Source organism: Adiantum capillus-veneris, chromosome 26 (assembly GCF_014529385.1).
Source record: "Adiantum capillus-veneris isolate H3 chromosome 26, ASM1452938v2, whole genome shotgun sequence".
Lineage (NCBI taxonomy): Eukaryota > Viridiplantae > Streptophyta > Polypodiopsida > Polypodiales > Pteridaceae > Adiantum > Adiantum capillus-veneris.
Genome location: NC_140956.1, coordinates 20,387,920 through 20,402,639, shown reverse-complemented (window position 1 = coordinate 20,402,639; position 14,720 = coordinate 20,387,920).

Below are 14,720 nucleotides of genomic sequence, written 5' to 3'. Positions count from 1 at the left end.
ACAAACATTACATATGAACACTCGACCAGTACATGTGAACACTTAACCATGATGGATACCAGTGAGAAATAAGTGTTCAAAGTTTTTCACTGGTTATGTAAACTAGTTTTTTACCTAACTGGTATGACAAACAATACATGTGAACACTCGACCAAGATGTTTACTGTCATATAATGTGTAAACGATTTTAAATCTATTTACTGGTTATGTAAACCGGTATTGTAATATCAAACCGCTATTAGTTTTTATATAACTGGTTATGTAGTATGTCTACTACATACCACATATACGTATACTTGACCGAGCTGTAAACTACTGTGAAAATGTGTTAATGAGTTGAAATTAATTTACTCGTTATATAACCGGTCTTTTCATTTCAAACCGGTATTAGTAAGTGCATAATTGGTCGGATTAACTAGTACATCTTTCACATACCACATATATACACTTGACCAAGTTCTATACTAGTGGGAAAAAAGTGTTAACTAGCTAAAATTAATCTACTGGCTATGTAAACCAATTTTTTCATTTATAATTGGTATTAGTTATTACATACCTGGTAGGTTAACCTAGCACAAACCTGCATACTGAATTCGCTACTAGTGCTAACTCGGACGTGTCAATTGGGGAGCAACTACCATGTGGAAGAGATGAATCAAGGCTGTGAAGCAAGGAAGGGTATACTATGAACGCTATGCAGGCAGGAGCAGACTCGCAGAATACAATTGCTAGGAAATTTGGGGTTTTTAATTTTAGTCCCGTTTGTTTATACATATCATACGTGTGTGAAAGTATGCATCTGCAAATGTATGTTTCAACAAACATACGCATATGATAAAAACTATGTTTCCATTTATATTCTCCTTCACATCCAATATTTATCTGCTCTTAATCTAGGACCAAATACAGATTCCCCTTATTTCCATTTATAACTTCCTTCATATCCGATTTCATATCTACTCTTATCAACCCAATTATAGTAAATATAGGTCATGAATGCAAATATTAGAAAACAAAAATGGATATAGTGAAGCAAGTTATTACCTGAGATTGTTCAAGAAGATGCACAAGATGTTTGACATATGAATTTCTTCCAATACGCTTTCTGCACACATCCTTCTGATTGGGTGAAACACGAGTGTTAGACATCCAAAAAGAGAAGATCAACTCTTTCTCATCAAGTGTTATGAAACCACGATCCATGGGCCTTCGAGCACACAAAGAGATTGTAAAATTGCCATCACCTACTGCCCTCAACTGATTCTTTGTAGCTATGAAGTTCCTCTTGTGCAAATTTAGCAATTTAGATGCAGCTGAAACATTCGCTTTTGAGGTAGATGTACACTCAACATTCATAAGCATTGTGGTCATGATGAACCTTTTAAGAAAGAGCTCCTGTCCACTCTTGGGTAATTTGATTGCATCTATTGTGTTGCGTATGGCTTCAACGAAGGTTGTTTGTGCCCTGGTCATTTCAAGGTCTCCAAGAGAAGGATGATTGACAAACTTGCACAAAATATCTGAGCGTGATGCAACATCGAGGGCCTTTGTACGCCGATTGAAGATCATAACAAGGTCATTGCAAAGTCTTTGACGCTTTGCATCATCAGCACCATTTTGATCATTATCTTCCTCACGTGCTACCTGCTCAAGCTTGTTCTTAGCACGCTGCTCCCTCTTTCTCCTAGAATGATATTCCTTGACCGCATCAACAACATACCTAGCACACAGTTCACAGTGAGGCTAAGAGAAGTCACATACAGTGTGAGATTCTTGCTCCATGCTAGAGAGGGAGAGATTGAGCGAGGTGATAGGCCTACAGAGAGCAAGAGCAGTATATGACAGCAATAGATGTGTGATAGGCCTACAAAGTAAAACAGCAATCTGTGCTCCTACACAGAGAGTTAGAGAGAGACATGAAAACAAGAGAGCGGGAAGACAAAGAACTAGCTGACGTGCATAGTTAAGAGCTACAGAGCCGTCTTCTATATTTAATGAAAAGCTGTGGAAATTCTAAATCTGTTCAAAAGAATATATAGAATTGAACTAATATAGATGGTTTTATGTACCGGTTATAAAACCTCTATCTGGGACAAGGTTTTTGGTCCACCTATTCATGCATCCACCCTGCAATTATAAATAGAGTTTACAAGGATGGTCCAGATGCCACCAGGAAATGTTAACAAGAAGGATCACATCAGACAAAGCGCTTGGGCGCGGCACCTTCCCTCTCTAATAGCTGTAGTAGTAGGAAGCCGTGGGGTGTTGCATGCAGATGGTGGGAAACTTGTTCCTCTTCTTCCTAGGATTTGTCTCTGCAAGGGCGGCCTCTCTCTCTCTCTCTCTCTCTCTCTCTCTCTCTCTCTCTCTCTCTCTCTCTCTCTCAACTGCAACTTCGGATTGGAATTTGATCTTTCTTTATTGTGTGTGTGTGTGCATGCGTGTGCGTGTGCGTGTGTGTGTGCATGTGTGTGTTCTATATGGATATATACTGGAGTCGTGGTTACAAAGCTGCTAGTTCTCATGGATCAGGAAATGTATCTATGCCACGAGATACATGTACTAGTCGCAAGGAGCTTATTCATGTCCTAGATGACGTCTCTCTCTCTCTCTCTCTCTCTCTCTCTCTCTCTCTCTCTCTCTCTCTCTCTCTCTCTCTCTCTCTCTCTCTCTCTTAATGCTCGCCTTCAGGCCCTTTCTGTGGTATCATTTCTTTAAGGGACCACATCAAACGTAGTTGTTTTTGTGACCTCCACTTTGATAAGCTACACCTTCAATAGGTTTCACAAACACCCTTACAAGTGCTACATCCCTGGCTTAGCAGTGTTTGGGAAAAATGTGTCTCAACTTTATATCGTGCCGTTTTTTATGGCCAACAAAAAGGGAGAAATTTTTCCTCTCTAGCGCACATTAAATCAAGGCCATCATGCCACATAAAATGACTTGACACATAACATATATAGGTCTTCATGCTTCCTTTTAATAATATACAATATAATATAATATATTTCAAAGATAGTTTCCTTGGCTGATGGAAAGTCAAGTACGCAATGATTTTTATGTTGGATCATGTCTATGACTGCAATTTATAATGGTTTTATGGACAAATTTATTAGCTACTACAACATTGTTATTGTGTATTCCTCTAAAAAGGTCAACAGGCATGCGCAGTTTTGTTGCTTCCATGACCCATCTTTCAATGCTCATCATGCTATTGTTTCAAGATTACCAAACTCTCAACAATCTGCATGTTATAGGCAAAATCTTTTCCCTATGCACAAAATTTGGTTGAGGAGGTTCATCTCTAAGGTCCAGTTGCTTGAGACACACTAATTGCAAGATATTCCCAACAAGGTTATGACCAAGAAGGTATGGGCTGCTTTCAATGGATGCAAAGCAAGGGCGTCTCTCCAAAAGCAATCACCTATGCTTGAATCTTGATGGAATGTGGGATTGGTCAAGATGGTGATATGGGCATAAAAACTCATGATTATATATTTAGTTGTTTAGTTGTTTTTCAAATTAGGAAACTTAGTGCTTGGCAATGCCTTGGATGACATGATTTCCATACCATCATAGCAAAACCATAACCTTAACTTGACTTCCAAATCTTAACCATAACATCTGTGCCATACCATAAACATAACCATAAACCATAAACATAAGCACTACAAAACTGTACATATGCAAACAATCACTAAGTGAGAAGACCCTCATGGTAATGCCTCCCAGTCCACGTCCTCTCCCTCCTGCAGCAGCTGGGTCAAAAGGTCCACAAGTACATGCTTGTACCCATACTTCTCCTCTCGGCGTGTTGTTGGAGGATGCTTCACGGCAACTTCCTACAAAATTATTGTTTAATCATTAGATAAATCTTCAAATAACATATATATTTTCAATAATTTAAAGCATACGTATAATACTTACTAACTCATGTCGAAGTGTACCGTAGCCTCCACTCCCAAGATGTGACGCTCCAGCAGACTCCTAACGTGCTCTGGATGCAGCATCTCTCTGCTGAAATCTCTGAGAATTGTCTTGTGTCTCTCGTGAAATCCCCGTCCACTCCTCTGTGTCCAACCATGCCGTCTTGGGACTACCTTCATTGTACCTATCTCTCGCCTTTGACCAACGGTGTGACATTGTGGACTTCGCCACGCTCAAAATTCAAGGGTTCAAGACTAGATCGTACCCCACTGCCGGCCTGTACTCTCTATGAATGGCCTTGACGATGTAATTCTTTCTTTCAACATCGAGGTTATCCCAAACTTCCATCACAGAGTGACCAAACTGAATTGTAGAGAGCTGTCTAATCCTCTATCGCATGGCCTTTCTGACCCTATCCGCCACAACAGCCCCATCCCTGCTCTTGTACACCTTGCTAGGATCATGCTCGTGTGATCCCCAAGGTGTATGTGGTGTGCCAATTGGTGAACTATCTACTGAAGAGAGTGGTGGACACTCTCTCGGTGGTGTGGACGCATCGGTAGAACCGCTACCACAACAACCACCTCCTCTAGAATGACGCCTACCTCGTCTGGAGGATGAACCACCCGTCGGTGTAGGGGACACACGAGTCCTAGGCGTAGGGAACACACTAGACTGAGGTGTGGGGCCGCTCGATGTAGGGACCACACTAGTCCCAAGCGTAGGGTCGGTCATAGTAGGTCTAGAGGGACCTGCTGCTCAAAGGTGTTGTGCCATCGCGATCTGCTCTGGTGTGAACTGAGACAAAAATGAGCCCATTTGCTCGGGTGACATACCGACCGTAGTGACAGGAAAACTAAAATTAGGAGAGTATGGCTCATCGCCATTGGCTTGGCTAATCATACACAAACAACAACCACAAAATACGTTAGTTTACGGAAGAAATTCTTAATCAATACAAATACCAAATCAACGAAGCTGCTACACAAATGAATGAATCTAAAGTTTATTGTAGACTAATAAAAATAGTTTTACAAAAGAGTTCCTAGCAAAAATCATTAGTTAATCTCTCATCCTCTATGAGATCTGATGCACCAAAGATGTCTATCTCAATCTGTACTTCTGAATCTTCATCATCAAACTCTACTTCTTCGTCGCTCTCTGCATCAACTTCAGTATTTGACACCTCATCTCTAGGTTCAGACAATTGCTCACTGCTGGCATCCACCTCAAAATCTAAACTTAAAGTTTTCGTCGGTCCTGCACTTTGTTCATGAATCACATCTTCGACCTCAACGTCCAATCCTTCACACACTTGCTTGCTACATGGAGCAACTTGAACGACATAGAGCTAGTAGGGTTTAGACAGATCATTCTCATCATTTTTTGTCCATAGTGGATTGTGTATGAACACAACTTGTTCACAATGCTGCGGATGTACAAATGTATCCCGCGCATCTGTTCACACCCGCCTAGAGTTCACTTGAATCAATCCACTCTTGTCTTTACGCACACTTGCATTAGGGCCACTAGGAATAACTTTGAACCACTTAACATCAAAGATAAACATATCAAACTTTCTAAAGCTAATCTTCAAGATGTCTTAAATGTAGCCAAAGTATTCAAGTTGGCTAGTCTTTGTATTCTCATCTCTGGCACTACTCCTACTTTCTTGGATGAAGCTTACCCTAACACCACTGTTGAAAGTGACCCTTTGTTCATCAATCCATTGCACTCTGAAGTGTTTCCCATGTGACCACAAAGCTCCATATTTGTGATACTACAGCCACAAAATTGAAACGGACTAAAAGTTATTAAAGCAATGTGATCATGTGGAGCTCAAAAAGGAAGTTGTGAAATATACATGCCAATCGCAACCCCTTGACATCTCCTCTTCCTCTTTAGTAATCAACACTCAATTCCTCTTTGCCTCTGAGATTGTCGCATCTAACCACCACCCAGTTGGAAAGTCAGGCAATTTTGAAGATGATCTATAAAAGGAAGGTTTCTAGTGGCACGGCTGCGCTTGAATTAAAGGCAATCTGTCAAGCGTTGTTGCTTTTCCCCTTCGTACCTCTCTAGCCACTTTTGCATGATGTCTGAGTTGAGAAGGCAAAATCTCATAACCTTTTCTCGCATTGTGATGACCTTTTCTCGCATTGTGATGACGTTTTCTCGCATTGTGATGACCATCTTCCTAATGATGCCTTGTCCCTACAGCTCGTCCCCTGTCACCTTGACATTGATCTCACTAATCCACATTCGGGGCATCTATGGATCAATTGAGACCAAAAAGTCACTAATGAGGACAAGAGACTCTTGTACAAGCCATCCTTTGTCCATGCTACCCTTGGGGCGAGCCCTTTGACAAACAAACCCCTTTAAAGTCTTCATAAATATCTCCAAGAAGAACATCCACCTGCTATGGACCACCCCAGCAACTGCAACTTCATCGATCACATGCACAAGTACATGCATTTGGATGGTAAGAATGTTTGGTTGAAAGTACTTCTCCACCATGCACACTGGTTCAATAGTACTTAAGCGTGCTGCATCGATGTTGTCTTCTCTTATCTCTTTTGAACTGATCCAGCATACCAGCTCACTAATTTTGTAGATTGTTCCTGTAATGCCATATGTCAAACAACCCTTTATGGAAATTGGTAAGATGAATTGTAAAAATTTGTGCCAATTGTGGGACTTAAGACCACTGAGATTGTCATCTCTCATAAAAGCCGTTTTCAAACATCACAACATGCACCCTGCGGGAGACTTGAATCAAGATATAGTCTTCTTCACGTTGCTCTTCTGCATGACTCAAAGCCCATGGACCTTTTGGTATAGCAAATTCCATTGGATTTAAGTCGAGGCCACATCTCTGGCATTCGACCCACAGCCTACATGTCATCTCTTTGGGCCTTGCTCTCCCTTTTTCCAGTGATGTTTTTCCATATGATCTCCCCCACATTCTTCGAGATGTGCATTGGGTCGAGAAAATGATTAATCAGCAGGTCACTCTAGTACGGGAGTTCATGGAAAATAGAAAGTCTTTTCATTCCAGGTGGCATCTAATCTCCCCTTTCCAACCACATGTTTTCCCAATCGCTCGCTTTCAATGGATGCATGTGATGTTTACATATGTTTGGTCCACATAGCTCATGTCCTTCAGGCAAAAATCTACCATGCTTCTCGTAAAATGTCTTTCTCAAATGCTCAAAGCGGCGAACGCCAAGTTGAGGACCACATTTTGGACATGCATGATTGCCCGAGTAACTCAAGTCTGAAACATCACAAAATTAAAATATAAAAACGTTGGCATAGCCAGGAATCACATGTGGTTGAGGGTTTCAAAGACACTTACCTGAGCACTCACCAAAGCCTGGCCAATCATGCATGGTCCACATGAGAATGCCTTGCACATGTACATTCCGTCATCCGATTGGTTGGGACATATCAACCACATAAATTCTTGTCCACAAGATTTGGAGATCTTCTATAAGTGGTTCCAGATAGACGTCCATGTTCTTTGCTTTGTATTTTCCTAGGACGATTAATGACAACAACAGATGGCCCTTCTTGATAGCTAGCCATGGTGGAAGATTATAATTAACCAAACAAATAGGCCACATGCTCCATGACGAACTCCATAATCTGAATGGATTTAATATGTCCATTGCCAAACCAAAGCGTCTCATTCTTAAATGTAGGCCAACTTTCCTCTATGTGCTTCCACGCACAAGAGTCAGCAGGTACCCGCATCACATCATCTGTTGATCTAGTATTTGAGTGCCATGTCATCAAAGAGGCTATGGATTTGCACTTGAACATGCTCTTTATTCTTGGAATGTTAGGAAAGTGTCGAAAGACCTTTGCAGGGATACATTTTCCTTGTGTCTCCTCCCTGTCCCTGTTTGGGACATGCATGTATTTTGTGATAATCCAAGCCCAAATTAGTAAGAATATTTTTAGCAGCTGGACGGGTAGGGGGCATGTGATTCCCTTCTGGCAAGATCTGCTCATTGAGCAACCTGTCATTACATGAACAAGTCAGCCCTTTGATCACTTTATATGAAGTGTAATTTGCACTTTATCATGCTTAGGAGAGAATGTATTTACCTGAAAAGCTCTGTGACTGAGGCGTCAGACCAACCGTAGACAGCAACCAAAGACAGATTGCAAATTAAGCATTGCCAACGTGGTACAAAGAACTGAGATTTTTGCACCAGTGTAGAGCGGCATGCGTGCAGGACTTTGCATCATCTAGCCGTCTTTATCGTTGTTATCATGCCGTCGATATGAACGTGATGACTGAGGTTGTGGTCCACAGTACTGCGTTCAATGTCGTCACCTTCTATGTTGGAATCCATGTCAAAGAAAGCGTCCAAAATCTGCTCCATCTCTACTTCTGCCGCATCAAGTATTAGTTAAGAGGACTCAATTGATGGATGCTCGTTTGAAAATCGTCTTATCTGGGATGAAGTTGGAGCAATATCTACTTGCGGAGTTTGACCTTTAATCTCTAGACCATGAGATCGATAACAGAGGTCTTCTAGTTGCTCTATTGGAAAGAGACCGTGATTGCGTATGTGTTGGTCAGAGATTGTTTGTTTTCAAAAGATTTGATGCTTGCAATGCGCACAAGGACACACCATCCTATCGTCCATACTTTATCTACCAATTATGTAAAAAATAATTAAAACACTCTAGTTGTTATAACTACACACTACTAAGTACATGACAATACATGACAACCTCACACTCTCTAGCCAGGCCCGATCCCCGCACACCTCGATCTGGAGGTGCACGGAGATTAGGACCACAGGGTAATAATCTCGTCTTTATTGGTCAATGACTATATATTAAAGTTCTTAAAGTCTATGTATACTTTGGAAGTTCAATTGCATTTCCAACTATTTGCTGCTAGCTCTAACAACCTCACATTCTCTAGTCAGGCCCGATCCTCGCACACCTCGGTCTAGAGGTACACGGAGATTAGGACCACAGAGTAATAATCTTGTCTTTATTGTTCAATGACTATATATTAAGGTTCTTGATGTCTGTGTGCACTTTTGAAGTCTGGTTGTGTTTTTTCTACTATTAATTTGTCGCTAGCTCTAACCTAACCTATAACCTAAACCTAACCTAACTTAATGTAACCTAACTTATAACCTAAACCTAACCTATAACCTAAACCTAACTTATAACCTAAACCTAACCTATAACCTAACCTAATCGAAGTCCTTTTGTGTTTTTAAAAGTACACAAGTCATCTTCGAAGTTCGTTTGCGTTTTTTCTACTATTAATTTGTTGCTATCTCTAACCTAACCTATAATCTCACCTAATCTACAACCTAAACCTAACCTAATCTAACCTAACATAAAAACAACACAATGGTGAGGCGTTTGGCAAAACAACAAGCCATACAGCTTGCCCACAATGCATATGCAATGTCGGCAAGCTCTATCGCTTGCCAATTTGGCAAACAGCTCACCATTATGTTGCTTTTAGGGTTGCAACGCGATTTTAGGGCCTGCAAACCGCTCGCAGACATATAGACAACACAATGGAGAGCCATTGGCAATATGGCACGCCATAGGTCTTTCCCACAATGCATATGCCTTGTGGGAAAGTTTTATGGCTTGCCGTATTGCCAAACGGATCCCATTGTGTTGTTTTTAGGGACACGAGGCAATTTTAGCACTTGAAAATTGCTCACAAACATATAGACAACACAATGGCCAGTTGTTGTCAATACGATAACCCATAGAGCTTGCCCACAATGCATATGCATTGTGGGCAAGCTCTATGGCTTTTTGTTTTGCCAAACGTATCTCCATTGTGTTGTTTTTAGGGCCGCGAGGCAATTTTAAAGCTTGAAAATTGCTCGCGGGCATAAAGACAACACTATGGCTGGCCTTTTGGCAATAGGGCAAACCATAGATCTTGCACACAATGCATATGCATTGTGGGAAAACTCTATGGCTTGTCGTTTTGGCAAACAGCTTGCCATTGTGTTGTTTTTAGGGATGCTTAGCTATTTTATGGCTTGAAAACCACTTGCAAACATAAAAACAACACAATGGCAAGTTGTTGGCAATATGGCAAGCCAAAGAGATTTCCCTCAATGCATATGCCTTGTGGGCAAGATTTATGGCTTGTCGTATTGCCAAATGGATTGCCATTGTGTTGTTTTTAGGGACACGATGCAATTTTAGCGCTTGAAAATCGCTCACAAACATATAGACAACACAATGGAGAGCGGTTTGGCAATATGGCAAGCCATAAGCTTGCTTACAATGCATATGCATTGTAAGCAAGATCTATGGCTTGCCGTATTGCCAAAAGGCTTGCCATTGTGTTGTTTTTAGGGAATCTTAGCTATTTTAGGATTTGAAAAGCTCTTGCAGACATATAGAAAACACAATGGCAAGCCGTTTGGCAATACGTCAAGCCATAGAGCTTGCCCACAACGCATATGCATTGTGGGCAAGCTCTATGGCTTGCCGTATTGGCAATATGGCAAGCCATAAAGTTTGCTTACAATGCATATGCATTGTAAGCAAGATCTATGGCTTGCCATATTGCCAAAAGGCTTGCCATTGTGTTATTTTTAGGAAAGCTTAGCTATTTTAGGATTTGAAAAGCTCTTATAGACATATAGAAAAAACAATGGCAAGCCGTTTGGCAATACGTCAATCCATAGAGCTTGCCCACAACGCATATGCATTGTGGGCAAGCTCTATGGCTTGCCGTATTGCCAAACAGCTCGCCATGGTGTTATTTTCAGGGCCACTTAGCTATTTTAGGACTTGAAAATCGCTCACGGACATATAAACAACACAATGGCAAGTTGTTGGCAATGAGGAAAACCATAGAGCTTTCCCACAATGCATATGCGCTGTGGATAAACTTTATGGCTTGTCGTATTGACGAACGGATCACCATTGTGTTGTTTTTAATATGCGTTGTGGGTAAGCTTTATGGCTTGCCATATTGCCGAACGTAGCTTAACCTAACCTAACCTAATGTAGCTTAACCTAACGTAGCTTAACTTAACCTAACCTAACGTAACATAGCTTAACTTAACCTAACTTAACTCTTATAACCTAAACTTAATCTAAAACATAAACCCCGTCAATTGCATAATTTCAAAAACGACATAATTCAAAACGAAATTTCTTCAAAACAAGATTTTTTCATAGATCAAAACAAAAAAATTTCATAATTCAAAATGAAATTTCACATCACAAACCATAATTTCTTTTAAAGCATTGAAAGTTTAAAGCATGAAATTTTCTGTTATAGAATTGATATTTATCCATTTATTGCAGCTGACAGGTGGCAAAAGCATTAGCAGATAATGGATTATGTAGAAGGATATTATATTTTATGTATATTTGATTATTCAAGTGCTCTTTATGAGCTTTGGCCATTTATGACCGGCCGGCCAGTTTGTACTCACTTTGACCATTCAAGAATCTACAAATTAAATATGTGCAAGAGGGAAATGGTCACTCTTGCACGCGGGGAGATTGCACCCAGTGTCTGTGTACTTCTTCTCTCCTCTCCCCTCTACTCTCTCGCCGTGCCGGCGTAGCACTCCGCTCTAGGAGGTACACATGCACGTGCTCTCTCGTTCTATCACGCTCTCTTTCTCTCTCTGCTCGTGTACAACTTGGATTATACGTTGTGTGATTCGAGGTATGCAGATTTGTTCGTTTCATGGCTTGTAGTATTTTGTTTTTGCTATTTTGCAAGGCCCGCGACATTTCTGTCTGTAGCAGTGGTATCATAGCTACGGTTATGCTCTTGGACTTGCAATGATGATGGCTATGGAGATTATGGTGAGCAAAGATAAGTCATGTTTAATTACATTTAATTTTGTTTGTTTAAAATTAGAGGTACATGATTATTATGAACCTCTTTGCATCATAAGTATTTCAAATTGTTTAAAGATATTGGATTATTTTTTGTGTGATTAATCGAATCGCTATCTAGGTAAGGATAATTGGTTGTACGATAAGTACAGTCTAGAGCATAATATCCATTCATATGATACATGCAATCGAATTGAAGTTTACGTACGTTAAACCTAAGAAGCTCGAATCATAGGTAATAAAGGTTTGATTCGTTTCTTCCGGTCTATGAGAAGCATAAGTAGAAGAAGAATTTAGAGTAGATTGTTTCAGGGATAAACCCAAGAGACCTTGGGGAGTGTCCGAGTGTAGAAGTAATAGGGAGGACACAAGGAACTCGATTGCCTCATCTCCCATATCTCAGCTTAGTGGGACTGCTCTCAAGTAATTATTTTTGTGAGCATCACTGAAAACCATTAAAAATAAAATAAAATTATTTTAATTAAAGCACACAATGGTAGCATCCTCCACAATAGGTGGTGCAAGAGGGCAAGGCATCACAGAGATGTGTGGAGATAGGTGATTTCACTCTCCCCCTCGATGGTAGTAGGCAAAGGGAACCACCACTAGTGTTGGCTTGGGTGTAACCTACTTGACCTGCATATATGTTACTTGGCGGTCGCAAATCATCTCATGGCTTCACTGCAGCTTGGACATCACCAACATGCATCACCAAGTCTTAGTACAGTGTTGTCGATCACATCTAGCAGTCATATACAATGGTGGGCACTGTTGTGCAACGCCAACACAGGCAATGCTGATAGGTACACAAAGTGAAAAAAAAGTATCTCAACAAGTTTTTTTTTTGGCATGCGACCTCCACCACTCATTCGCATTGCATGCAAACTGAAGCTGCAAGAAAACAACATTCGTGCCTTTCTGAGTAGCGACGTTAACTGGCCCTTTTTGCTTAACCATGCAGCAATCCCAACCACTTATCGATGTCTGCCACTTATCTCCCAACCACCGGCCACTTGCCCATCTACAAACGACGCTCTCTCTCTCTCTCTCTCTCTCTCTCTCTCTCTCTCTCTCTCTCTCTCTCTCTCTCTCTCTCTCTCTCTCTCTCTCTCTCTCTCTCTCTCTCTCTCTCTCTCTCTCTCTCTCTCTCTCTCTCTCTCTCTCATTCTCTTGGCAACACTTCCCTTAGCACTTTGTAACCTCTTCCTCTTTTGGGCTCTCTCTCTCTCTCTCTCTCTCTCTCTCTCTCTCTCTCTCTCTCTCTCTCTCTCTCTCTCTCTCTCTCTCTCTCTCTCTCTCTCTCTCTCTCTCTCTCTCTCTATCTCTCTCACTCACAGTTATCTGCATGGCATCCCCCACCCAGCAACTAATGGCGTCGCACTCAACCAGATCCGCCAACCACTTAATTAGAACGGTGGGCTACCCATCCCCTCTGCATGCACATCTTGCACACCAACCTCGACCACTCTCTCTCTCTCTTGCAGTTTCTAGCCGCCACCGATGCCATGCAGCGGTGGCTGAACCCCCCATGTCACTCTTATATTTCTCTAGTTCACTGCCTACCACACCTACAGCTTTAGGTGGGCTGCATGCAGCCTTTGCCGCTGTGCCAAACAAGCAATTATTAGTAGTTTTTTTTCTCTCTGCTCTCACAACTGCTTATCGTAGTCCATAGCCAACAGTATTAGCCACCATAGGGGGACAACCATGCTCAGTTCTAGAACCAGCACCGTCACTTTTATTTCTCTCTCTCTCTCTCTCGATTTTTATTTTTTTATTCTTTTCGCCAACCACAGCATGTCTCTCTTTCTCTTAGTACTGCAGCCACCAGTCGCCATGCAAACTCTCACTTTCTCACCCCCACTTGCATGCGACGTGGTCTCGCAGACCGCTACAATGTAAGGCCGGCTAGGAGATAGGTTGAAGGGTGGACCAAACTTCTACATGAGCTTGCGTGCATATTGTGCTACCCACCCCCACAATATCGTAGATGATTTGTTGGCTAAAACTCGAGTAAGGACGGTTCCTTCACCAACTACCAAAACTCACCAGTACTGTCTTGCCCAGTTTGATCATATCCTACACTCAAAGCATTACAGGAAGCCATAATGCGGGCATGGCACTTCTCTCGGACACTTTTTCCCACAAGCTTTGTCGACGAGCATTTGGTGAACTTTCAAGGATGCTCACCTCTTCTTGCTGTTTAAAGTCGATTGTGGGAGAGCTGCAACTCAAGTTTAAAGTAGGAGAGTCTTCCTCCACGATGGCAGCAAATTCAGAGGCCTTGGTATGTCTCTATTGCAGCATTTCATCCTTGACAGACTGTCTGAAGCGGTAGACATGCAGTTCGCTACGAGCTTCCTTAGGGCTTCTTTAATGTGATGTGCGCGGGTCATGTTGACTCACTTGAGTGCAGGCAACTTCACCAAGGTTTTTGCAACTCCGATAATTTCAGGTCTTTTGGCCCAAGACTCAAATACACCATAAAACATTACAAGGTCTTCTTTCATCTTGTTGTATATGTTCATGACCTCATATATAGTTTCTCTTTGTAGTAGGCTAGCATTAGACCATGTAGAATCCTCATCTTCCGTACCCTTGGCCATTATGTTGAACCATCTCTCCACAAGATCAAACATGCGGCCCTTGGTAAGCTCTTTCATGACCTTGACAAAGGTAGCACTCTGAAGAGTTATACCCTATTACACAACCTCATCGTACAACTCCTCCGTCGCTTGCCATTTTGAGCACGGATATAGTTTCGAACAGCTACAAACGAAGACCTCGTCATTCAAAATAAATCCTGGTTGCGCTTTGCTCGATGTATAGAGGGCATACCTAGGTGTTGAATTAGATCATTAAAGATTGTTTCAATATGGTCTCTTAGGCTTTTTTGAAGACAAGTAATTCAACAT